We start from the raw sequence: 27,165 nt of genomic DNA, 5'->3' as shown, positions 1-27,165 counted from the left end.
TCCCAGAGTAGCCTGGAAGTTTTCATGGGCAAGAAACCAATCTCAGTTGGCACTTTGCATACAGCCACTCGGTTTTGGACAGTAAGAAATGTTACTTGTGTAAACGTGGGCTGATCCTTGCCTGTTGGCCTCACTGTCAAAGAACAATACCAGAAACATCTAATTTACCAGAACAGACATAGCCTATAGTCCATTGCCTAATTTGAAAAGTTCCAGGAAAGGTCACAGAGAAAGGTCACATTTGGACATTTGACATAATAATCTATGTAAATTAAATTTTTCCAGTGATCTGCACACCAGTCTGAAAACTTTTAAGGGGTTCATCAGTTGGAAAATTAAAAAGAAATAAACCCCAAAACATATCCCAGTTCATTATTCTTCTCTTTCAGTCACTCTACCAGGCAGATTAAAACCCTTGCCATATGATTCAGATGGGCAATCACAGAACAGCATTCTGGGCAATAAGCACTGAATAATTTTACTGGGAACCTGCCAAAGGCTGAAAATTATGGAATGAAAAATGAATGATGAATAAATGAATAAACAAATCTGTTTGCAGAAATTAGGGTTGATTGCTAAATGATTTGCTGCCTCACAAATGGGGCTAAATTAATCGTGAGATTTGTTCTGTAATAGAATGATTTGGCCTTTATAGCACCTGATTGAGTGCGTGTTGAATTCAGCTGAAAGATTCACAGCTACTTCAGTGGACTTTGAATTAGACCCATGCAACATTATTCATTGTCATATCATCCTATGCCCTTGGAAAGAAAGTTGTCATTATTTTCACTGCACAAGTGAGGACATTGCAGTACAAACAGAGAATGGCTGTGGTCATAGAAAAGGTCACTGGTACAGCTCACTGACACAAGACACAGATGGGAAATGAGAAGACAACAGTCATGCCCATAAGGTTTTATTGCTATATACACAGAAGTAATAATAATCCATAATAGTCTGGGATTGATTCATTTGCTATTGGGTGTGAGTAGCAGGGCTTTGAGGACAGAAACTGAACTTTGAATTACCTACAATATTGCATCAAAGTTATTTTTTCTTCAAGAACATTTTTTTCTTCCCACAAATTAATTTTTGATCTGCAGTATGAGAAGAAAGTCATCTGCCACCTGAAGTCCTGGGTAATCCTTTCCCAGACCTTCATTTGAAACCAGTAGGTGACAGTTGTACTATTTCACCCAAATTCACCTGTCCTTTTAACCTGCGGGGGGCAAATAGGAAGCAAAATAGCTTTTGCTCTTAACAGATCAAACCAAAGAAAAACAGTGGTGAGAAATGGATTGTGTGCTGAGCTCACTCACTCATTTGAGGGAGGGCAGATTTATTGACTGCAGGAGTCAATAAAATTGGAGCACAATCTGAGTTTTCATTCTGAGTCCTGAACTAACTCTTTGAACTTTGGCAGAAACTTGCTGCAAACAAGTTAGATTCCAAAGTGTTTGCTAGTTTAAACTATGGCTAAGCCAAAGCAGACACAAAGGGACTAAGGGGCATAAAACATCCCACCCCTGCATGAGAAAAATCTCCCTCATTCTGCTGCTAGTGTAGAGGGTATACAGCCCTAGCCAGCTGGTACATCCTCCTGTGAGCATGAGGGTGAAGGTGATGAGGAGGGTGTGGGGATCTAGCTCAATCCTTAATTTTCCACTGTTCAAGCCAGAAAAAACCATGGTCAGCCCAAGACTGGCCCTAAAACTGGATGCACATTTTTTCTTTGTTTTTAATCATTTTGATATTAAGGTCAGAATGGTAGTAAAGATATGGGTCCTGTAACGACCGTAAACAAGATAGAGCCAGTGCCTCACGAGTTTCATTCTCGTAATGGACACTGTCATCAACTCACCTAAAATTGCAAAGCTAGAAACAAATGTTTGATTGTTAGGTGTTATCATGTATAACAAATAGAAGTAACAAACACGATACCCGTATTTAACAAAGGGAAAACAAATTCTCCACTAGTCTTCAGTTTCATCAATTTGATCTCAATAGCATGCACTACTTCAGGAGTCTCCAAGGAATGGAACATTCAAGTGATGGAAATAGAGGAGAAATGACATAAAAATAAAAGTTTTCTATAGAGAAACTATGTATCTTTCTTAAATGAATGTTTTTTGTTAAAAAAAAAAAATGGTCAATCCACTAGAGCTAAATGTTAATAAAATATTTAGTTGTTACTGCATAAGATATTTGCTGTTAAGGAGCAGAAAATGGTAATTCCTTCAAGAGCTTTAAAGAGGTAAGAAACTGTATTAAAAGAGGTGATATGAGGCTAGAAATAGCTTACTGATGGAGGCTGGGTTCATGCATTATTATTTTTTTGAACAGTAATCTTGGCATGAAGGAGATTGCTTATGAAATTTGCTGATAGCATGAAGGAGGAAAGCATCATCAGTGCAAAGGAAAAATTAGATACCACATATGAAGAAATGGATAATGTAGTGGACAAGGGTAAAGATGGTTAAATTTCTTACTACAATGCGGAAGTTCATGAGCTGAGGGAGTAATAGCAAGAATTTAATGTATAAACTGCTAGGTCATCACTTAGTAACATCTTAAGGGAAGAAAGATGAGGATATTCTCATCAATCATAGCAGAAGAGTGTTCAACAGCATGCAGCCATGGGAAAAGCAGCTGTGATTGCTCAATGAGGTATTTTCAGTAGAGGTAAGGATTCATTAATTTCTCTACGCAAAATTGTGATGAGAACTCACCTGCAATTGTATAGATAGTTTTGACATTCAGGTTTAGGAATGAAGTAATAAAACTGGAACAAGTTTAGTGATGAACCTTTAGAGAAGGAAGATTGAATAATTCGTAAATGAGGAGACTGACACTATGTCTACACTGTATTCGCAGGCAGCTCGGAGGACATGCTATGCCTAGCTCCAAACCAACCATAAGCTGTATGCTCACAGATAATGAGGCAGCAATCCTAAGATTATACATGCTGCAGCAAGTCACACTGTTTTAGCAGAGATTTGATGCCTCACTAATATCATTCAATGGCTTGAAGCTTCAGCAGAGAGACTTAGCATTTCCCTAAAGTGAGGGCAAAGGGATGCTTGGACTATAAAATCCTATGAGAAGAGGTTGCATTGTTTAGCTGAGGCCAAGAGGAGGAAAAATTACTACAGACTATTTAGGATATTGTAGATAAGAAGAGTAAAGCATGCTATTTAAGCCCAGGAACAATTCTGGCACCAAGTCAAGTGTGTCCAACGAATGTATAAAAGGGCTGTTTGGATGTTACTGCTTGAATGTCAACAGTCTTTTCTGGTCCTGTGCTCATTTGAAGCTTGATTTTTCTCTATACTATGGGTACCTATTGCAAGATACAAAAAGTTGTCTTAGTAGTAAATGACCTTAGTAGTAGATGTGGTTTGGAAAACTTTATTTTTCTGTTATTTCTATTATGCAAGTTTGGCTGTTCCTGCTGCTTTGGCAGCCCTCACTGCCTTTACTGAGCTTTCTTCCCTGATCTGGATGTCTGCTCTGTTGTCACTTTTGCTAGCGTTGCTGCCATTGCCAACATGCTTTTGGTGGCCATGCTGGGGTAGGATGGTGGGAGATGAGTGGAAACTACAGGACTTTTAGAGTGCAGAGGATTGAAGTAGGAGGCTCCCCAGTGGTACATTCAAAGCTTGATTCAGCTGCTTAATCAACAGACATCAAGTGGTATTTGGTGGTATATCTCTTGGTTGCCTGTCCAGAAAGGTATAGCTGTCCTACAGGCTCCATGTCATTTCTGTCTGTCCTGTATGGATGTCTTATGCACCCAATACAATCTCAGACAGTATCAGAGGCCTATGTGGAGGTAACTGAGTCAGTCAACTTTTCAATGCCTCTGGTAGCCATTAGAGCATCATTATACCTCTGCTTTTGTTCAACCTGGATTCAACCTGGATTCAACCTGGATAGTTGTTCTGGAGGGAAAAATCATCATCTTACATGCAGAATGGTACAGAGATAGAGTGGCCTTCTTGAAAAATTAGGGTTTGTTTTAAGAGATACACGCACTTGAAAAAGGTGGGAAGCGAGCCCCATTATTGGAATTAGTAGTAGGACTGAAAAGGCCAAAAGGATCTGAACAATAGAAGAAGTCAAAGGCTTCAAACTTGTAAGTCTAAGGTTAAATATGACAGCAGTTTAGATTCTCTGAAAAACAAACTTCCTATTAGGTTCCTAGTGCTAGGAAGCCAAAATTTTGACAACTGAACTGTGCAGGACTGGAATTAGAGTCGAACCATGGAATCATCTTAGCATGGTGTTACCATTATTTACCATCTGACAGCTGTGAAAGTAGTCCATCTTAGATATTTAAATTCACACCACAATCAGTCTTTTTCTCTTAAGCTTTCAGGAAATACTCTTATAACTTATTCAATGGATTTTACACTCTCTTTAAAAATTCATTATTAAGATTTTAGAATTAAGAAAACTACAAAAGAAAGGCCCACGTTCTTTCTATATTGGTGCAGCTTTTTCATTCAATGCAACTATATCAGCTTAGACCTGGCCTACATTCCTATCTTACTGAGACTGTACAATCTAATTATAAGCAAGACAAATAGAAAAAAATATCAAATGATGGAAAGAACAGTAGATAAGAATAAAAATTATTCAGTGGTGCAGCTGCTTAGATTTGTTATCTTCACATCTTAGAGATTCCATTAGGTTTCCAACACAGACTGCCTGGCTGTTTTTTTCATAGTCTACTAGTGCACTAAATATCCATAGACATAAAATGTACAAAAAAGTCTTCTAAGCCAGAGGGAATAGAACTGTAAATGTGTAAAACTCTGTGTCTGTGTATATATGTCACATCAGTTAAAAAGGAAAGTATAGTTTCTTGATTGCCTATACAAGCTCCATTTACTAAACAGCAAAAGTACCAGACATACATTTTTCAGGGAGCATTACATTGGCCAAAGGTCGCAAAAACAATTTCAGAGGCAGCCTGCCCATATTAGTTTCTTGAGATCTTGATTACAAATTTATAAGAGACATACCCTAGACATTGAGAGATGGTCTCAAAGATTACTGTCCTTCCTGCCATCTGCACGCTCCACTGGGAACATTAGAAACCCTGTCCATCAACCAAAATAAACAGCTCTTCTCATGAACAGGCCCAAAGAATGCCTTATAAATCATACCTGTCAAAAATGCTAGTAGCATTGCAGAAGACAGAAATCAATCCAAAACTCATTAGTTCGCCTGACAAGTGCTTAATCTTATATTGTTTAATGCTGACCTGAACAACTCAGATAGAATAGAACCATGCAAAGCAGTGGCTGGATTTTCTATTATAGAAACTTTTGCAGTGATTATAGCTTAATCTTTCTCTCAAATCTTCTTCCTTTTCTTTCTCCTTTTCTCTATGCCACCTGACAAAAGATATTGACTCCCACAGAGTTTTCTTACTTCTAAAGGGATAGATACATCATGATTGCCTCATTCGATAGCATGCAAGACTATACATCTACATTTTGCAAATGTCTTCTGCTAAGCAGGATAAACAAGTATGGATTGGATTATATACGGTATTGTTTGAAGAGGTTGCCAAGCAGAATGGGTATACTACTAACTTTTTATTATATTTGTACTAAATCTTTTAATCTGCCAGCATGGAATAAAGTATAAAATAATTCCTAGGTCATGTGAGATAACAGGAAAATGCAAGTACAGAAAGTAAATTGTAAGTCAAGGTGGTTTTCATCCGCAGATTTGGGGAACAAGACATATTACAGTCCCACGTGGAACTCATATTTTGTGAATTCCTTAAAATATTGGAGGAATGTGTACTTTTATTTCAGTGGCTTTATTCAAGTGATTTAAATGTGACTAGGGACTGTTTTTTGCAGTCGGACCTGCTGGTGTGGAATGGCTTGCATCCATGTTATTGGACTCCCTGATTCTCCAAGAAAGGATGTATGCCTATTACTAATTCTTCAAGGGCTGTTTAGGAGAGTGCTAAATGGCACTGACCAAAATGATGCCCAGGATGATTCCAACAGCTTTAACAAAACGGGTGGCTGACTTCCAGTGTAAAGTTGAATTTACTAGTATATACACTTAGTCTTACCATTTCTGTTTAGTTTACCAGCATATGCAGAGCTGTAGTATCTAAGATCACAAAAGTGAAAATACTCCATCCCAATATAAGAAAACATTAAATTTTGGGAAGAAAGACATTATTCTGAAATGGCCTTCAAAGTGACACTACCAACATCCACATGACATATAAGTGGTGGTTTTGTTTTTCAGTTTTCACAAAATATAAACTGAAACTTCAGAAGCCATATCACCTCTGGAGAATGTATTATGTTATGAGCTCAAGTGGTGAGTGTTTGACATACTGCTTAGCACTCTGATATCAGGTGGCCCTTTGGATCTATGGACATCACAGAAGAAGCAGAAATTCAAATCTAAAACAAGGAATGCATACAGCCAGTCATAAATAAAGCTAACAGCACTGCACAGTAACTTCCCATATAAATCCAGTGAAGAGCCAACTTGTAAGGAACATGCTCCAGTCAGATCACAAGACACAAAGCTGGTCTGGCTTGGTGTAATCACTCTGGACTTTGAATGTCAGAGCATATGTTGTGGGAGGAAGAAGTAGCCCTGTCTTTCACTGTGTGCTTGTAAGTGTTGTGCATACAGCTATAATTGCAATCTGGAGTTACAGCAAGGATGGAATTAGCTGCTGCTTCTTCTTTTTTTTTCACATTAAAGGGTCAGTTCAATTTTTGAAGCAAGAGAACCCCTTGTCAGTGTTGTGCATCCTTGTACAAGGTACCTTCCCTGAATCTCATGGATTTTGCTGGAGTCAGGCATTAGACCCAAATCTGGAATTGTAGCTCCTAATGAATTTCTTCTGTTCTTTTAGTCTAACTGGTCTAAGATGTGTGCAAAGAAACTGGCTGTTATGAGGACTGAGTATCTAAGACCTTGTTTTAGGATGGTGGGAAGATAGGCAAGAAGTTTTCTGGAAGAGAATGTGGTTTGAGAACCGGAGTGTGGGAATATTGGGTTTGGAACTGGGGGGAAAAAAAAAAGGGGTCTGGGTAGGTTTGGGAGTCATTGAAGGGAAAACAGCTGAAAGGAGATGAAGATATAAGGGAGGAGATTGGTGCTAGTGCTGGACCAGAACAGGGCAAGAAAACATATTCAATTTTGACTTCACAGAGATTGTATCAAACAGCTAAAGACATCCATCAGAATCTGATAGCAGATGCTCAGGAATAATTTACAGCCTGTGCTAGTTTAGGAACAACAAGTTCTGTAAATATATCCCCTGTCTGCTTTTTACAGAGAAAAAAGGAAGAGAGAAAAGCAGAACAATACAATGGGATTATAAAATGCTATAGCAGTAGGAATTAAGGAAATGGAAATAGTGGGTGGTTTCTGTGATAGGCCCAGAAGAGCATGAAAACCCTGCTTGATGATGTAGCTTCTGGATCAATGGGTGATTTTTAGTTCACTGATTCCCCTTCTCACATCGCTTATTTTAAGGGGGGTGAGGTGGTGGTGGAAATGGCACTTCCAATTTAATAGTGTCTATAATAATCCTTACAGACTTTACAGGTCTTGTTCTCTCACTCCTTTGCTCCCATCTCTATTCCTAAGCCATCTTCTCCCCCATATTCTTCAGCTTTCATTTAGGAGCTGCTTTCCCCAGGGAATCTGACCGATGGTGCTCCTAATTTCAGAGTTATTATTTCCCCAGGCTCCTGTCCACCACCAGCTCACAAATTCCATCAGTCAGTATGGCAATCAGCCTCTCCCACCTGCTCCTGTTTTTTCTGATCAGCATTGTCCCCTTCTCCTTCCCCTTGTACTGGAGTCTCACCTGTACCAGCCTCTTGCTGGTGACAATTCATCCCCTTTCTCCACCGCAAAACTGCTACAAATATCTGTGTCTTCAGGCTTTTAGCTCACAGATGTGTATTGTTTTTAATGTCTTGCCATTCCAGGCAAGAGTTTGTATGGGTTCCCTCCCCTCATTTATACCCTTCCTAAGATCCCTTGCAGCCTGCTCTTCCCCCCATGCAATCATCACCCACATTACCTCTGTCCCTTTTAACGGGGAGGTTTGCCATGAGTTTTGGGATATTATGAACTCCCATTTACCTGGAAGGGAGCAGGGAGGGCAAAGATGTGTAAACCCACAATTATGTTAAAGTTGGCATCCTCTGAGGAGTTCCAGATGACACAACCCTTTTTTTTTGCTTCAATTGTATTGACTTAAATAACAAATTTTCACTGCATCTTGGGGAGAACATCCTACTTAAGGATGGATTAAAAGTTCCTATAGGAGCACTGATGACAGAACTGGGAGTTTTCAGAGTAGCTAGGAAATTCTGTCTCAACTTCTGCTTCCTTTTTTTGCAATATATAATTTTAATAGCAACAACAACAGCAAAAATAAAACTAATAATAGAACCTCCATCCTTGGAGATATTCAGAACTCAACTGGACAAGGTCCTGTGCAACCTGATTTAATTAAGCCTGCATTTAGCATCAGGCTAGATTAGATAACATCCAGAGGTCCCTTCTGACCTTAATTATTCTATGAATCCATGATTAGTAGCTGTTAATAGCAACGGCCCTGAAAATGAAGATTTGAAAGATGCACAGGGAATGAAATGATTATTTACTATACCTTTTTTGTGGGTCTTGAACTTAAAATAAATTATTTACCAATATGTAGGCATGATGTTCTTTCTTTAAATCAGGGGATAATTTCGTTTCCCAAGGGGGAGGAGGAACTATAATTTTACTTTAAGCACATGCCCGAATGCCATGGAAATCAATGGGATTTGAAAATGTGCATAATGTTAGACATGTGTTACATATTTTCTGGAGTTGTAGCCTATGGTGGGGAAGCAATATTAATAACAGAAAAAGGCAGTTCCTAGAGATTAGAAAGAGATTACATCTCTCAGTACTTCACCTTGGAAAGTCTTTTACCATTCCTCAGAAAATGAGACCATTATAATGAAAAGTCTTCCTTTGGTGACCCTTGTAATCTTATTAGTAAATGGAATCTTTCCTTCCCCAGGGGCTTGATTGACTAACAGCAATGGAGCAATGCCTGCAAGGTTCACAGGGAGGGAGCCTAACTCTTGTGTTGCTACTTGTGTTGTGGGCAACAGGAAAAAATAATGTGCCTGTGGGTTTATGTCCCATGTTCACTTTATGCTCCTCCATTTCCAACCAGATTCAAGAGATGCTTCTCTAACACTGAAAAAATTTAAGCATCCTGCTTTGTAATTGAAAGAGAAGACTCACATCTACTATCATTAAGCAATAATAATTTTGTTTTTCTAGGGATAATTCAGTAAGATAAACACTTCACAGATAAATAAAGTTCCAGGGATTCAGGCCAAGATATTTATTGACTTAGAAGGTACTTATCTCTTAGTTCACTCCCATGTAAAAAATGTAATGATAGTAATTATGTTAAAAAACAGATCACTTCTTAAAAGTGCTCTTCCAGAATTTAACAGGATGATAATTGCTCCAGCAGCTTTTATGACCTGTGGGGAAAAAATTAGCCACAGGGAAAAGGAAGATCCCAACCTGCTCTTTGTATTTCATTCTTACTAATTTAAATTATTTTTAGGATGGCATCTTCATTTCAAATACAAATGGAATTTGGGGAAATAGACTGAATTCTGAGGACAGGAAAAGATTCAAATCCCTTGAAAATGACAGTTAGTCTAAAAGCCCCAAAAGAGAGCAATATCAGAGAATTGTCAGATTGAGTACCTAGATAAAACTTAGACATAACTAATACTTGTAACTCAGAATCTCAGTATCTCAGAGAAATTCAGACACCTGAATTTTTTTTTTCTCATTCTGTAGTCTAACAAGTGTACTCTAACAGGAGCAGGTGGAAGGCCAAGGCTTACGTAAAGTTGATAAGGGGGATTCAGACTGGAATGTGGAATGTCTAAACAAGAATTACTGTCCTTGGGAGTAAAGCACATCCTGGAGAAATATGTAAGCTAATTAAGATGTTTTGGGAACCATCTGAAACAACTAGTAGAAGTGTGATAAGAAGCACCCTCACACGAACTATCCTCATTATAATACTAAAAGTCACACCCCTCAAGCTGGAGACCTCGTCCAAGCAGAGACCCCTCACCTTTGAGCGTGCGCAGAATATTAAAGTAGCACTGTAGCTTTAAGTTGAAATAAGAGAAATGTAGACCAATAGAAAACTGCTTTGTGTAATAACTTATGCATATGCATAACTGGACTGTATAAATACTGTACCTGCATGACCGAACTTTGTGCTAGCTTTGTGGAGCTACCACCCAGCACCCATCTCTGCGCAGACATGAAATAAAAGTACCTCTGCCCTGTGTGTATATTGGTGTCTCACACACTGGGTAAATGACCTCACACTTGTGGGATAACAGTTTTGGCACCCCAGATGGGACTGAGCTGACAGCCTTGCCCGGTTCGTCTTGCCGCATCCGACGGGGAGAAGAGACCTGAGTGGACTCCAGTGTGCACCAACCTGTTGATCAGGGACTCCTTCAGCTCCTCTCCTGCAGTCGGGCGGTAAGCGACACAATGGTGCAACGCTACTGAAAAGAGGTATTTTGGGGGCATATGAGAAAAGGGAGGGTAAGGGCAAGATCTCTCGGGAAGCAGGCACCATCTGTTCTGTTCTGGGCTCTGCATAAGACGGGATCAGAAAAGATAAGCGGCAGCAGCATAGTTCTGTTTGTTTCTACACGCTGTTCTGTTCTGTTCTGAGTAACGAAGGGAGACGTCCCTCGTTTTGGTTTGTGTAGAAACGCTGGGGCTTTCAGTACTGATATGGGTGCTGCTGCTTCCCAGGAGGCACCCCTTTGCTCTCCTCTAGGATGCATCCTAAAGAATTGGAATAAATTTGGGGGGGATCCCATGACTAAAAATAAGCTAAAATGATATTGTAATCAATGCTGGCCACAATATCAATTGGAAGATGGTGAAAAATGGCCTGAGAATGGATCCTTGAACTATAACACTATATTGCAATTAATGTTGTTTTGTCGGAGAACTGAAAAATGGGATGAAATACCTTATGTGGATATGGTTTTTTGCATTAAGAAATGATTGGGATATTAGAAAGAAATGTGGTTTAGTGGATTCTAAACATCAGATTGGAAGATATGCGTTAAAAGAGAAAAAGGAAAATCTTGTTGTATTGAACTGAAACAATCCAGAAGGACTGTATAGTACTGTTAAAACTGTAATGATGACTCATAATCCTAACTGAGGCGAGAAGAATGATTTTAGAGAAGGCTAGAGAGGGACTGATCTAACAACAGGGGTGGTGTGCCTAATACCAATATGTACCTCCCAAAAGAGGATCCGGGGTGGGATCCAAACACAAGTGAGGGATTACAAAGGGTAAAGGAATATCAAAAGTTAATTTTGTATGGGATTCAACATGGAGTGCAAAAGCCTAAGAATTTATCTAAACTGTACGAAGTAAGGCAGGGGGATAAGGAAACCCCGTCAGCCTTCTATGAGAGACTGTGTGAAGTAGCTCGAAAATGGACAGTTCTGAATCTGGAAGATGATAGCAATTCAAAGGTATTTAACATGCTGTTTATTGGCCAAGCGGCAGCAGATATAAGAAATTACAAAAGGTAGAGGGTGCGGATGGAATGACAATCTCACCGTTATTGTCAATCGCATATAAGGTGTATACAGTTTCCCCAGCCGATCCTCTGGTTCCAGTCAAGCTGGGGAATGAAATAATAGATTTTTTAATTGATAGTGGAGCCACACACTCTGTAGTAACTAGTTGTAGGGGACCCTTAAGTAGAACTAAAATAAGCGTTGTTGGTGCAACAGGGAAAAAGACTTTAAGGCCGTTTTTACAGCCTATGGAATGTTCAATTGGAAATACTAAATTAACTCATGAATTCCTTTATATGCCAGAATGCCCCTTACCATTGCTTGGATGGGATTTACTCTGTAAACTGAATGCACAAGTAACTTTTTCTGAAGACTCTGTTCAGTTGCATATTCCTCCAGAGACTGCCTGGAAAGCCCAGATATGTTTGTTAACTGAGAAAGATCCTAACAAAGAAATGAATGTTCCAGAGGAAGTATTGAATGCAGTCACACCTCTGGTATGGGCATCGAAGATACCCGGATGAGCGAAGAATGCGACCCCGGTAAAGACTGAACTGAAACCAGGAGCTCAACTGGAAAGAAAGAAACAATACCCCATTAAGCTGGAGGCCCGAAAAGGATTAGAACCTATAATAAGCTCTTTTTTAGAACATGGATTGTTACGGGAGTGTCAATCGGAATTTAATACTCCCATCCTACCTGTAAAGAAGCCCCATTCTTCTGAATACAGACTGGTACAGGACTTATGAGAAATTAATGCAAGGACAGTAGATGTCCACCCTGTGGTTCCAAATCCATATACCCTCCTTACTACAATCCCTAACAGTAATACTTATTTCACAGTGTTAGATTTAAAGGACGCCGCCTTCTGTATACCTGTGGATGAGCAGAGCCAGACCATCTTCGCCTTTGAATGGGAGAATCCAACTACAGGACGAAAGACACAGCTCTGCTGGACTGTCCTTCCCCAAGGATTCAAGAACAGCCCTACCTTCTTTGGTAACGTACTAGCCAAAGAATTGGAACTATGGCAAAATGATCATGATGCTGTAACATTGTTGCAATATGTTGATGATTTGCTAATTGGTTCTGACAGTTATGAGGCATGTCTGGAAGCCATCATCACTTTGCTTAACTTTCTGGGCTTGGCAGGGTATCGGGTTTCTAAGAAAAAGGCTCAGATTGGGAAAAAAAAATGGTCCAATATATGGGGTTTGAAATCACCAAAGGACAGAGAGAATTAAGTACGGAAAGAAAAGAGGCAATTTGTAGAATTGCTGCACCTACATCAAAGAAGCAATTAAGAGGATTTCTGGGAATGGCCGGATGGTGCTGCTTATGGATTCCCAATTTTGGACTAATTGCCAAACCACTGTATGCTGCTGTGAAAGGACCTGAGGGGTTCTCGAATGGACACCTGAAGGTAGGAAGGGTTTTGATGAAATTAAAAGGAAACTCATGGAGGTTCCTGCTTTGGGACTCCTGAATTTGAGGAAACCCTTCCAATTATATGTACATGAACAACAGACAGCAAGTGGCATTAGGAGTTTTGACACAAAAATTAGGGAGCTGGAAAAGACCGGTGGGATATTTTTCAAAGCCGTTAGATGAAGTCAGTAAAGGTTGGCCCGCTTGTTTGAGGGCAGTAATGGCTACTGCAACTTTAATTGAAGAATCTTGGAAATTGACATTAGGCCAACCGATTACTGTGTTTGTACCTCATGCTGTGTCTTCTGTCCTTGAGAATAAAGGGCATCATTGGATCTCCCCAAGCAGGTTAGCTAAATATCAAGCAGTGCTGCTGGAAGATGATGGAAATTCTACTCGAGAAACTGCACCAAGAAACACACTCGGGAGCAGATGCATTAGTGCTAATTGCCAAAAGACACATCATTGGGCCAAGAATGCAAAGCCTAGCGGATATAATAGTCAAAAAGTTTGCTATTATTTGTTGTGCCAGTAACCCCAAAATTGCAAAGAAAATCACGGGAGGAATCGTAAAACAAGGAATAACTCCTGGCAAATAGATTTTACAGAATTGCCAAGGTGTAATCTGTATAAATATTTATTGGTAATGGTAGACACCTGTCCTGGTTTCAGCTGAGATAGAGTTAATTTTCTTTATAGTGGCTGGTATGGGGCTATGTTTTGGATTTGTGCTGAAAACAGTGTTGATAACACAGAGATGTTTTAGTTGTTGCTGCACTAGTCAAGGACTTTTCAGCTTCCCATGCTCTGCCAGGTGCAGGAGAAGTTGGGAGGGGACACAGCCAGGATAGTTGATCCAAACTGACCAAAGGGCTATTCCATACCACATGATGTCATGCTCAGTATATAAAGCTGGGGAAGAAGAAGGAAGGGGGAGGACATTCGGAGTGATGGTGTTTGTCTTCCCAAGTAACCACTATGCGTGATGGAGCCCTGCTTTCCTGGAGATGGCTGAACACCTGCCTGCCCATGGGAAGTAGTGAAGGAATTCCTTGCTTTGCTTTGCTTGCGTGCGCGGCTTTTGCTTTACCTATTAAACTGTCTTTATCTCAACCCTCGAGTTTTCTTACTTTTGCTCTTCCGATTCTCTCCCCCATCCCACCAGGGGGGAGTGAGCGAGCGGCTGCATGGTGCTTAGTTGCCAGCTGGGGCTAAACCACGACAACACCTTTTCTGGTTGGCCCGAAGCTTTCCCTTGTCGCACTAACAAGGCTAGGGAAGTGATTAAAATTTTACTGAAAGAAATTATCCCCAGATTCGGTGTTCCAGAAGGTATATCCTCCGATAACGGACCCCACTTTATTGCAGAAATAGTGCCGGGAGTTTGTAGGTTTCTAGACATGAAATGGGATTTGCATACCCCTTGGAGGCCACAGTCCAGTGGCAAAGTAGAAAGAATGAATCAAACCCTAAAAGGCAGATTTCTGAAGTGTGTCAGGAAACTCAAATGAAATGGGTAGATATTCTACCCATAGCATTAATGAGAGTACGAATTACACCCAGAGTTAGGGAAGGTGTGAGTCCATTTGAGATCCTGTATGGGAACCATATCCAATCAATCATTTAACCACAAAGGGAGACCAAATGCATATAAAGGGACAGGCTGTAATTAAAGAGTATTTGATCTCTCTCTCGCAGAATTTATCCTCCCTGCATAGGTACCTAAACCAGAAGACTCCCATTCCCTTGGACACCCCGGTACACCCCTTCCAGCCAGGAGACACGGTCTATGTACGAACCTGGAAAGATGAGCCCTTGAAAGAAAAGTGGAAAGGACCTTATACAGTGCTATTAAAAACTTATACAGCGGTAAAGGTGGATGGGATCGACTCCTGGATTCATTATACTAGAGTAAAGAAGGCGCCAGACCAGGACAAGTGGACCTCCATGCCAACTGGAGAACTGAGACTCCGATTAACCAGGGACTGTCAATGAATTGTATCAAGGTTTTTCTTTTAGAATACTACTATTGAAATTACTCCTAGGACACTCTCGGAAAGTGTTATTAATTTAGCATGATTACAATGAAAATTGTATCTGTGACGTTGATTAACCTAGCATTTACTTTTTGTAACAGAAATCTAGCCTTAAAACTTGTCCAATCCTTTGGAAGAACCCATAATGTCAGCAGTATAATGGCCTGTTCACCATTACCTAAATCCGCAGCCGATCCCCTCGAGTGGGGAATTTTAACTTTAGATTTAAACCGAAGCTTTCTTCAGTCTCCAAATTATCTCCTTTCAGAGTCAAATGTGGTTGTACAATCTAACAGGACAAGTAGAACTATTAGCGAATGCAACCAGAGCAGGATTACAAGATTTAAAACACTCAATTACAGGAAACTTCAAAGATGACATTGCAGAACAGGCTAACCTTAGATTTAATGTTATTACATGAACACGGGGTATGTGGGTACCTAAAACTGAAAAACAAAGGCTGTTGCATCCATATCCCCAATATAACTGAACATTTAGATCAACACACACATGAAATAAAACAAGTGGCAAAATCAAGTAGAAATATTCAGGCCTCTAAACAAAATATTACAAAGTTTTGGATTCTCCCTAACTGGATGGTTGGCAAGTTTACTTCAAATGATAATTGTAATTGTAATCATCATGATAATCATCTGTATTGTTGTTAGTTGTGCCTTAAAATGTGTTAGATGACTAATTGTACAAGTTATTAATGAGAACTAATAATGAGACATATGAGGACTATGAAGAAAAGTCTCATAGTCTCAAGGGGGGGAATTGTAGTCTAACAGTGTAGTCTAACAGGAGCAGGTGGAAGGCCAAGGCTTACGTAAAGTTGATAAGGGGGATTCAGACTGGAATGTGGAATGTCTAAACAAGAATTACTGTCCTTGGGAGTAAAGCACATCCTGGAGAAATATGTAAGCTAATTAAGATGTTTTGGGAACCATCTGAAACAACTAGTAGAAGTGTGATAAGAAGCACCCTCACACGAACTATCCTCATTATAATACTAAAAGTCACACCCCTCGAGCTGGAGACCCCGTCCAAGCAGAGACCCCTCACCTTTGAGCGTGCGCAGAATATTAAAGTAGCACTGTAGCTTTAAGTTGAAATAAGAGAAATGTAGACCAATAGAAAACTGCTTTGTGTAATTACTTATGCATATGCATAACTAGACTGTATAAATATTGTACCTGCATGACCGAACACTGTGCTAGCTTTGTGGAGCTACCACCTAGGACCCATCTCTGCGCAGACATGAAATAAAATACCTCTGCCCTGTGTGTATATTGGCATCTCGCACACTGGGTAAACGACCTCACACTTGTTGGGTAACAGATAGAGTTAGCAAAGTGACAATTATTTGCAATAGGAAGCAAAACTGCATAATGAACAAAGTTTGTCACATTTCAGTGAAAATCAAAGCAAAAGCCAATTTCTGAAAATGTTGTACAAGTCCATAAACCCGTATTTATGTTCTTTAGGAAAATACACATGTGCCTGAATGTGTCTTGGGTTTAAAATAAAACACAGTCACTGGATTTTGTGTATTTCATGGGTAGTTTTTTCTCTTACTATGAAAATCTGAGCATATTGTTGTTTTATTCTACACCTGTCCCAGCTGAGTTTGCATATAGAAACCTTCAGGACAGCATACCACACTGACCAGTGTTTGCTCACTGAGTAGACCAGCCATAGCCAAAGGTCTCATTATGTGTTTAAGGGCTCATGATCTACAGGAGTCCTTATTGGATAGACCTGCTATCTGTCCTAGCCTATGCAACATTTTTTTAAAAATCTCAGAGTAAAATCTAGATGGCAGGTTTCATAAATCACAAGGAGAACATTTAAAAAGCTTTATCAGTAAGACTTGAATAAAAGACCAGTCTTCCTTGATCCTGGGGTGAGTTTCAAGTTCCTTTTTTTTCCTTTTTTTTTTTTTTATAATAATGATGTTCATCTCTGGTGAATTATTTCAAGATTAATGCAGAGAAGTTATTCAGCCGCAGTTTAGCATTATTGACTGTGTCATTATATGAGGCACTGCTGGTTGACCATTATGTCTTGTTTGCAGTTTATAAAGATGCTGAACAGGATGTGAAACTCAATAATGCATCAGCAGAAAATGCAAATTTCCTGTATTTACTAGAAGGGGGGGAGGGAATCCACTACCAACAAACCAAAAAAGAGAAAAATATTAGGCCATGCTTTAATGGGTTTCTTTGGCAGCCTCCATCATTTTGTTTTTCCAAATCTGCCAAGCTGACAGAAACCTCCACAGTGATGCGGCCCTCTCCCAGGTCCCTGATGCCCCAGCATTGCCAGCTGCTGCTGTTTAGTCAGTGACAGGCTCTGACTTCTCTGTGAAAGCCAAAGGGCCACTTATGGCCCCAAACCTCCCTTTTCCAGGTCACAGCTTCTTTCAGGAATGTAAATCCTCAGCTGGGATGTGGTAGTTGATATTCCTGACAAGATCACTGCTGCTGGGAGTAAAAGACCACATTTTTTTTAGCAGTCATTTTGCAAGAACAGACCTTTAAAGTACTCCAGTCTTCTCATTAACTTTGCAGATAGCAGGAGTTCTTATCTATTTCATCTCCTTTTGCTAGAAGCTTCAGTCCCCATAATCATGAAATGGCTATGCTTATTAGGAGCTCCCACAAAAACACGCAGCTGTCCAGGTCTCAGGGTGCAGGGAGTGCCAGAGCCTCTCACTGTTTACGGATGGCAGCTGTGTGGACAGCTGTGTGAGGTGCAACCAGGTGGATGATTTGCTCTGCATGGTGGCAGAGCTATGGGAGGAGGTAGAAAGGTTAAGGAGCATCAGGGAGGCTGAGAAAGAGATAGACTGGTGGTGCCATGCTCTGCCCCCCCTGAGACAGGAACAGGAGCAGCAGCAGCCACCAGTAAAAACCCACAATCAAGGGGATCCTGTATCCCCCCGCCACTGGGGTGAAGGCAGCAGCTCAAAGGAAAAGAGTGAATGGAGGCAAGTCCACGCTCGTGGTGGCAGGCGAAGGCCCTCCTTGCCCACCTTGCCTTCCCAGGTGTTTCTGTACAACAGGTATGAGGCCCTGGAGGTGGAAGGCCAGTCAATGGAGGATGGGGATGATGGTCCATCTATACCAGAGGTGTCACCTAGGTCAGAAAGGCAAACGTCTCATATCAACACCACCTCCACAAGGAAGAGAAGACGGGTTATAGTTGTGGGCGACTCCCTTCTAAGGGGAACCGAGGGTCCGATATGCCGGACGGACCCTCCTCTTAGGGAAGTCTGCTGCCTGGGGCCCAGGTGAAGGATATCACTAGGACACTCCCTAGCCTGGTATGGCCCTCGGACCATTACCCCCTACTGCTCTTCCATTTAGGGGGCGATGAAGCCACAACACAAAGTCCTAGGGCAATCAAAAGAGACTTCAGGGCCTTGGGACGGCTAGTAAGGGACTCCGGAGCCCAGGCTATTTTCTCCTCTCTCCTTCCAGTTGTGGGCAGTGACACTAGAAGGAACAGAGGCACCCAGTCTATTAACTCATGGCTCTGTGGCTGGTGTCATCGCCATGGATTTGGTTTTTTTGACAACGGGATGGCCTACACAGCACCAGGTTTGCTGGCGTCTGATGGGATTCATCTTTCTCAAAGGGGAAAGAGAATCTTTGCTCAGGAACTTGCAGGGCTCATCGACAGAGCTTTAAACTAGACTTGAAGGGGGAGGGGGATAATATCAGGCTTGCCCGAGGGAAGCTGAGGGACGACGTGCCACGGTTAGAGGGAGCGGGTGCCAGTGAGGGCACTCAGCCTTTGTCTCTGAGATGTGCAGGGTACACTGGGGCACAGCTGAAGTCGAACAGAGTTGAGCTAGGGGATACTGAGGCAATAGGAGCCAAGAGGGAAATGCCAGTGAAACACCTCAAAGCACACAAGGGGTGTTCCTCTATGAAGGAGACAAGGACGGCAGCCCAGCTGAAGTGCCTCTACACCAATGCATGCAGCATGGGCAACAAGCAGGAGGAGCTGGAAGCCATTGTACATCAGGAAAATTATGATATAGTTGCCATCACGGAAACATGGTGGGATGACTCGCACAACTGGAGTGTGGCGATGGATGGCTATAAACTCTTCAGGAGGGATAGGCAAGGCAGGAGAGGCGGTGGGGTAGCCCTGTATGTTAGGGAGTGTCTGGATAGTTTAGAGCTTGATGATGGTGATGATAGGGTGGAGTGTCTATGGGTAAGAATCAGGGGGAAGGCCAACAAGGCAGATATTGTGGTGGGAGTCTGTTACAGACCACCCAACCAGGATGAGGAGACAGACGAACTATTCTATAAGCAGCTGGGAGAAGCCTCACGATCGCTAGCCCTTGTTCTTGTGGGGGACTTCAACCTACCAGATGTCTGCTGGAAATACAATACAGCAGAGAGGAAACAGTCTAGGAGGTTCCTGGAGTGCGTGGCAGATAACTTCCTGACACAGCTGGTGAGTGAGCCAACTAGGGAAGGTGCCCCGCTGGACCTCTTGTTCACGAACAGAGAAGGACTTGTGGGTGATGTGATGGTTGGAGGCCGTCTTGGGCAGAGTGATCACGAAATGATCAACTTTTCGATTCTTGGAGAAGTGAGGAGGGGGTTCAGCAGAACTGCCACCTTGGACTTCCGGAGGGCAGACTCTGTCCTGTTTAGGAGACTGGTCGACAGAGTCCCCTGGGAGGCAGCCCTAATGGGCAAAGGAGTCCAGGAAGGCTGGACATTCTTTAAGGAGGAAGTCCTAAAGGCACAAGAGCAGGCTGTCCCCAGGTGCCGAAAGACGAGATGGCAGGGAAGAAGACTGGCCTGGCTGAATAGAGAGCTCTGGCTAGAACTCAGGAAAAAGAGGAGAGTCTACGACCTCTGGAAGAAGGGGCAGGCAAGTCAGGAGGACTACAAAGGAGTAGCGAGGTTGTGCAGGGAGAAAATTAGAAGGGCCAAAGCTGAGCTAGAGCTCAATCTGGCTACTGCTGTAAAAGACAACAAAAAATACTTCTTCAAATACATTAGCAGCAAAAGGAGAGCTAAGGAGAATCTCCAGCCCCTAGTAGACGAGGGAGGGAACATAGTGACAAAGGCTGAGGAAAAGGCTGAGGTACTTAATGCCTTCTTTGCCTCAGTCTTTAATAGCAGGGCCAATTGTTCTCTGGGTACCCAGCCCCCCAAGTCAGAAGATAGGGACGGGGACCAGAATGGAGCCCCCATAATCCAGGGGGAAATGGTTAGTGACCTGCTGCACCACTTAGACACTCACAAGTCTATGGGGCCTGATGAGATCCACCCGAGAGTACTGAAGGAACTGGCAGATGTGCTCACCAAGCCCCTTTCCATCATTTACCAGCAGTCCTGGCTAACTGGGGAGGTCCCAGTTGACTGGAGATTAGCAAATGTGACACCCATCTTCAAGAAGGGTTGGAAGGAGGACCTGGGGAACTACAGGCCTGTCAGCCTGACCTCAGTACCAGGAAAGCTGATGGAGCAGATCATCCTGAGTGCCATCACACGGCATGTAGAGGATAACCAAGGGATCAAGCCCAGCCAGCATGGGGTTAGGAAAGGCAGGTCCTGCTTGACCAACCTGATCTCCTTCTACGACAAGGTGACCTGCCTAGTGGATGAGGGAAAGGCTGTGGATGTTGTCTACCTAGACTTCAGTAAAGCCTTTGACACAGTTTCCCACAGCATTCTCCTGGAGAAACTGGCTGCTCATGGCTTGAACGGGTGTACTCTTCGCTGGGTAAAGAACAGTCTGGATGGCTGGGCCTAAAGAGTGGTGGTGAATGGAGTTAAATCCAGTTGGCGGCCGGTCACAAGTGGTGTCCCCCAGGGCTCTGTGTTGGGGCCAGTTCTGTTTAATATCTTTATCAGTGATCTGGACGAGGGGATCGAGTGCGCCCTTGGTAAGTTTGCAGCCGACACCAAGTTGTGCGGGAGTGTTGATCTGCTTGAGGGGAGGAAGGGTCTACAGAGGGACCTGGACAGGCTGGATCGATGGGCTGGGGCCAATTGTATGAGGTTCAACAAAGCTAAGTGCAAGGTCCTGCACTTGGGCCACAACAACCCCATGCAACGCTACAGGCTTGGGGAAGAGTGGCTGGAAAGCTGCCAGGCAGAGAAGGACTTGGGAGTGTTGCGTGACAGCTGCCTGAATATGAGCCAGCAGTGTGCCCAGGTGGCCAAGAAAGCCAATAACATCCTGGCTTGTATCAGGAATAGTGTGGCCAGCAGGACTAGGGAAGTGATCGTGCCCCTGTACTTGGCACTGGTGAGACTGCACCTTGAATACTGTGTTCACTTTTGGGCCCCTCACTACAAGAGAGACATTGAGGTGCTGGAGCATGTCCAGAGAAGGGCAACAAAGCTGGTGAAGGTTCTAGAGCAGAAGTCTTATCAGGAGTGGCTGAGGGAACTGGGGTTGTTTAGCCTGGAGAAAAGGAGGCTGAGGGGAGACATTATTGCTCTCTACAACTACCTGAAAGGAGGTTGTAGAGAGGTGGGGGTCGGTCTCTTCTCCCAAGTAACTAGTGATAGGACGAGAGGAAATGGCCTCAAGTTGCACCAGGGGAGGTTTAGACTGGATATTAGGAAATTTTACTTCACTGAAAGGGTTATCAAGCATTGGAACAGGCTGCCCAGGAAAGTGGTTGAGTCGCCATCCCTGGAAGCATTTAAAAGACGTTTGGATGAGGTGCTTAGGGACATGGTGTAGTGGTGGTCTTGGTAGTGTTAGGTTTACGGTTGGACTTGATGATCTTAAAGGTCTTTTCCAACCTATACAATTCCGTGATTCTGTGATTCATATTACAGTATCACCTCTTTTTGAGAGAATGTGTTATAAGGGAATCAGTAGAAACTGTAGCTGTATTGCTTTCTGGTTTTTAGCTCTTCATCCCTGTAATCCATTACATTTTTTTCCATAATTATGAGAATTTTAAATAGCTAATCAAGCCCCATGAAACAGGAAGACCAATATTTTACAGAGACTAGTACTGAGAAATAATTTGAATTCCTGAATGAGCAGCAAGATGTGCATTATTGTCCATAAGGATGAAATTCACATCCAAGTTTCAACAAAGAGTTTATAATTTGAGTGGAAAGCTCATATATTATTCTCATGTAAAACATTCTGTCCATATTGGATCATCTATACCATTTATATTACTATGTTTGACATTTCTGGTTATTTTCTTTCTAAAGGGATCCTCTGACTAATCCCAAACTTTTGTAGAATTTAGGGTCAGGCACAAAGGGACCATAGTTCATAGCTTCCAGATATGCATTTGCTTTCCTGCTGCTACTCCCCCACAAACATCCTCTCACTCTGCCCATACACACGCACACTGATGTATTATCATTTCCCTTTGAAATTGGTTCAGTTGTTAATTTTTCCGGTCCCCGTATAAATTGCTATATCAATAGTCAATGTTATAATTATGTTACTGGTATTAGCTGAACAATGTGTGGGGAAAGAGGATTTGTATTTAGACTAGTTTTCTATCATGCAGTCATATACCATTGTTACAGAAGGTTTAGATAAAACTCCTGAATCTGAAATGCATCTCAGCAGAATCTCAGTCTTGTACTATTTATTCTTAGCTTAAGGGAATCAACTCATGGATTGGAAAACAAACTTCAAAAATTTCAACTAGGTAAATCATGTGAAAGTTGAATAGCTGGGTAGAAACAAGCATTTGAAGATCTCTATGGGAGATCTACTACACTGATTGTGTCTGCCCTCTGTAGATATTCTTGGGCTAACACTAGGTATGAAAACATGGGCACCAGAAGTAATGTAACTACATAACTAAACTAGCTGTTCAAGCATTCACCCAACTTTTCAGATTAATATAGTTTGGGATTTTTTCCTCTCAAGAGGTTATAAGTGCTGGAAAACTTACAGAAAACCCTAGTATCCTCCCCCCACCAGGATGTAGGCAGGGACTTAAGGGGAAGCATCGAGTGGAAGCAAGTCCGCAAACAGGGCAGCAAGCGGATGCCCTCCTTGCCCACCATGCCTCCCCAGGTGCCTCTGCACAACAGATATAAGGCTCTAGAGGTAGAGGACCAGTCAGTGAACAATGAGGATGTCAATCCATCTACACCAGAGGAGCAGCCAAGACCAGAAAGACATACCCCCCATATTACTACAACCTCCACAAGGAAGAAAAGACACGTCATAGTTGTAGGAGACTCCCTGCTGAGGGGAACAGAGGGTCCAATATGTTGGGCAGACCCTCTTCATAGGGAAGTCTGCAGCCTCCCAGAAGCCTGGGTTAGAGATATCTCTAGGAAACTTCCTAGCCTTGTACAGCCCTCTGACTACTACCCATTACTGCTCTTCCACGTGGGAGGTGACGAAGTTGCAGTACGTGCTTTTAATCTCCCAAGGGAGATTAAAAGAGACTTCAGGGCCTTGGGACAGTTAGTGAGGGAATCGGGGGCACAGGTGATTTTTTCCTCCCTCCTTCCAGTTGTGGGCAGTGACACTGGAAGGAATAGGCAGACCCAGTCTATTAATACATGGCTCCATGGCTGGTATCAACGACACAATTTTGGGGTTTTTGACAATGGGGTGGCCTACACAGCACCAGGCTTGATGGCATCAAATGGGAGCTACCTTTCTCAAAGGGGAAAGAGGGTCTTTGCCCAGGAACTTGCGGGGCTCATTGAGAGGGCTTTAAACTCGATGTGAAGGGGGTGGGGGAACATATCAGGCTTGCCTGTGGCAAGTCGCAGGAGGACACACAATGGTTAGAGGGACGGGGTGCGAGTATGTGCCCTCAACCTGTTGCCCAAGGGCGTGCTGGGGACACTGCACCACAGTCAAAGTCTTGTGGAGATGAGCTGGTGGCTCCTGAGGTAGTAGGAGCCAACAAGGAAACGTCTGTGGAACACCTTAAGGGAAACAAGGGGTGTTCCACTAGGAAGGTGACATGGCCGACAGCCCAGATGAAGTGTCTCTACACGAATGCACGCAGCATAGGCAACAAACAGGAGGAGTTGGAAGCCACCATGCTGCTAGAAAGCTACAACCTAGTTGCCATTACTGAAACTTGGTGGGACGAATCCCATGACTGGAGTGTGGCTATCGATGGCTACAGGCTGTTCAGAAGGGACAGGCAGGGAAGGAGGGGCGGAGGTGTTACCCTCTATATCAAGAAATGGATAGAGTGTGAAGAACTGTACCTGTACAGCCACGAGCAGGTCAAAAGCTTATGGGTAAGAATTAGAGACCGAGGCAACAAAGGGAACCTTGTGGTTGGTGTCTACTACAGGCTGCCTGATCAAGGAGAACCTACTGATGAAGCCTTCTTCCTCCAGCTACAGGAGGCTTCACGCTCGCAAGCTCTTGTCCTACTGGGGGACTTCAACCACCCTGACACCTGCAGGAAAAGTAGCCCGGTGAGCTGTAGGCAATCCAGGAGACTCCTGGAGTGCATTGAGGATAACTTCTTAACCCAAGTAACAGACACCCCTACCTGAGGGGATGCAATACTGGACCTGATGGTCACCAATGCAAGTGAGCTCATCAGCAACGTCAAGATTGGAGGCAGCCTAGGCTGCAGTGATCACGCGTTGGTGGAGTTCACGGTCCTGAGGGATATGGGACAGGCGAGGAGTATAGTCAGGACCCTAAATTTTAGGAAAGCAAATTTCCAGCTCTTCAAGGAGTTAGTCAGTAGGGCCCCCCAGGAAACGGTCCTCAGGGACAGGGGAGCAGAACAGAGCTGGCAGATCTTTAAGGATGCTTTAAAAAGCATCCATAAAGCGCAAGAGCTCTCAGTCCCCAGATGTAGGAAATCAGGCAAGGAAGGGAAGAGACTGGCATGGCTGAGTCGAGACATGCTGGTCAAACTAAAGAGCAAGAGGGAACTGCACAGGCAGTGGAAGCAGGGACAGGTAACCTGGGAAGAGTATAGGGACGCTGCTTGCTTGTGTAGGGAAGGGGTCAGGAAGGCCAAGGTGCAGCTGGAGCTGAACTTGGCAAGGGATGCAAAGAATAACAAGAAGGGCTTCTACAGGTATATCAACCAGAAAAGGAAAGTTAAAGAAAGCGTACCTCCACTGATGAACAAGAATGGTGACCTAGTATCAACAGACGAGGAGAAGGCTGAGGTACTCAACAACTTTTTTGCTTCAGTCTTCTCTGGCAACAGAGGGGGCTTTCCTCACCCCTCCCGAGTCAATGGACAACATGTTGGGGACCAGGGGGTAAAGCCCCTCCCACTGTAAGGGAAGATCAGGTTCGTGACCACCTGAGGAATCTGAACATATGTAAGTCTATGGGACCTGATGAGATGCATCCCAGAGCCCTGAGGGAATTGGCTGATGTAGCTGCCAAGCCACTCTCCATGATATTTGAAAAGTCATGGCAGTCAGGTGAAGTCCCTGGTGACTGGAAGAAGGGAAACATTGTGGCCATTTTTTAAAAGAGTACAAAGGATGACCCTGGGAACTACTGACCTGTCAGCCTCACCTCTGTGCCTGGGAAGATCATGGAACAGATCCTCCTAGAAGCAATGCTAAAGCACATGGAGGACAGGGAGGTGATTCGAGACAGCCAACATGACTTCACCAAGGGCAAGTCCTGCCTGACCAACCTAGTGGCTTTCTACGAGGGAGTTACCACATCAGTGGACAAGGGAAAAGCAATGGATGTCATCTATCTGGACTTCTGTAAAGCCTTTGACACGGTCCCCCACAACATCCTTCTCTCTAAATTGGAGAGATACGGATTTGATGGGTGGACTGTTCAGTGGATAAGGAATTGGTTGGATGGTCGCATCCAGAGGGTGGCGGTCAACGGCTCAATGTCCAGATGGAGATCAGTGACGAGTGGTGTCCCTCAGGGGTCTGTACTGGGACCAGTGCTGTTCAATATTTTCATCAATGACATTGACAGCGAGATCGAGTGCACCCTCAGCAAGTCTGCAGATGACACCAAGCTGAGTGGTGTGGTTGACCCGCCAGAAGGATGGGATGTCATCCAGAGGGACCTGGACAAGCTGGAGAAGTGGGCCTGTGTGAACCTCATGAGGTTCAACAAGGCCAAATGCAGGGTCCTACACCTGGGTCGGGGCAATCCTCAGTTTCAATACAGGCTGGGGCATGATGTGATTGAGAGCAGCCCTGCGGAAAAGGACTTGGGGGTACTGGTGGACGAAAAGCTGGACATGAGTCAGTGATGTGCGCTCGCAGCCCAGAAGGCCAACTGTATCCTGGGCTGCATCAAAAGAAGCGTGGCCAGCAGGTCGAGGGAGGTGATTCTGCCCCTTTATTCCACTCTGGTGAGACCTCACCTGGAGTACTGCGTCCAGCTCTGGAGCCCTCAGCACAAGAAGGACATGGAGCTGTTGGAGCGGGTCCAGAGGAGGGCCACGAAAATGATCTGAAGGCTGGAGCACCTCTCCTACGAAGACAGGCTGAGAGAGTTGGGGTTGTTCAGCCTGGAGAAGAGAAGGCTCTGGGGAGACCTTATAGCAGCCTTCCAGTACTTAAAGGGGGCCTATAGGAAAGACGGGGACAGACTTTTTAGCAAGGCCTGTTGTGACAGGACAAGGAGCAATGGTTTTAAACTAAGGGAGGGCAGATTTAGACTGGATTTAAGAAAGAAATTTTTTACACTGAGGGTGGTGAGGCACTGGAACAGGTTGCCCAGAGAGGTAGTGGAGGCCCCATCCCTGGAAACATTCAAGGTCAGGTTGGATGGGGCTCTGAGCAACCTGATATAGTTGAAGATGTCCCTGCTCTTGCAGGGGGGTTGGACTAGATGACCTGTAAAGGTCCCTTCCAATCCAAAGCATTCTATGATTCTATGAAAACTCCTTACACTTTACACTCTGCACTATTTCAGTCAAGATTCAGGAATCCTTCTTAGATGACATTAAAAATTCCATCTCAGTTATTCAAAGAAGATTTATTTCCTGTGGAATTTTCTGTATTTCTCATCTTCTGACCGAAACAGCATCAGACTGTTCACTGTGTTGTTCAGATGTAAATGAAAATTAATGTTA

The 27,165-nt window shown here is 43.3% G+C and overlaps 1 long non-coding RNA gene across 1 annotated transcript in view; it reads right to left on the bottom strand.

Moving 5' to 3' along the window:
• Window positions 1-2,729: 2,729 nt before the first annotated feature.
• The window catches only part of LOC140650718 (uncharacterized), a 32,161-nt gene continuing 7,725 nt past the window's right edge, over window positions 2,730-27,165 (bottom strand). The window contains exon 3 of the long non-coding RNA XR_012042146.1: window positions 2,730-2,805. This is a non-coding gene — a long non-coding RNA (uncharacterized lncRNA). The remainder of the gene's footprint in view (window positions 2,806-27,165) is intronic.

Source organism: Ciconia boyciana, chromosome 4 (assembly GCF_034638445.1).
Source record: "Ciconia boyciana chromosome 4, ASM3463844v1, whole genome shotgun sequence".
Lineage (NCBI taxonomy): Eukaryota > Metazoa > Chordata > Aves > Ciconiiformes > Ciconiidae > Ciconia > Ciconia boyciana.
This window is presented reverse-complemented; position numbering and strand designations above follow the sequence as displayed.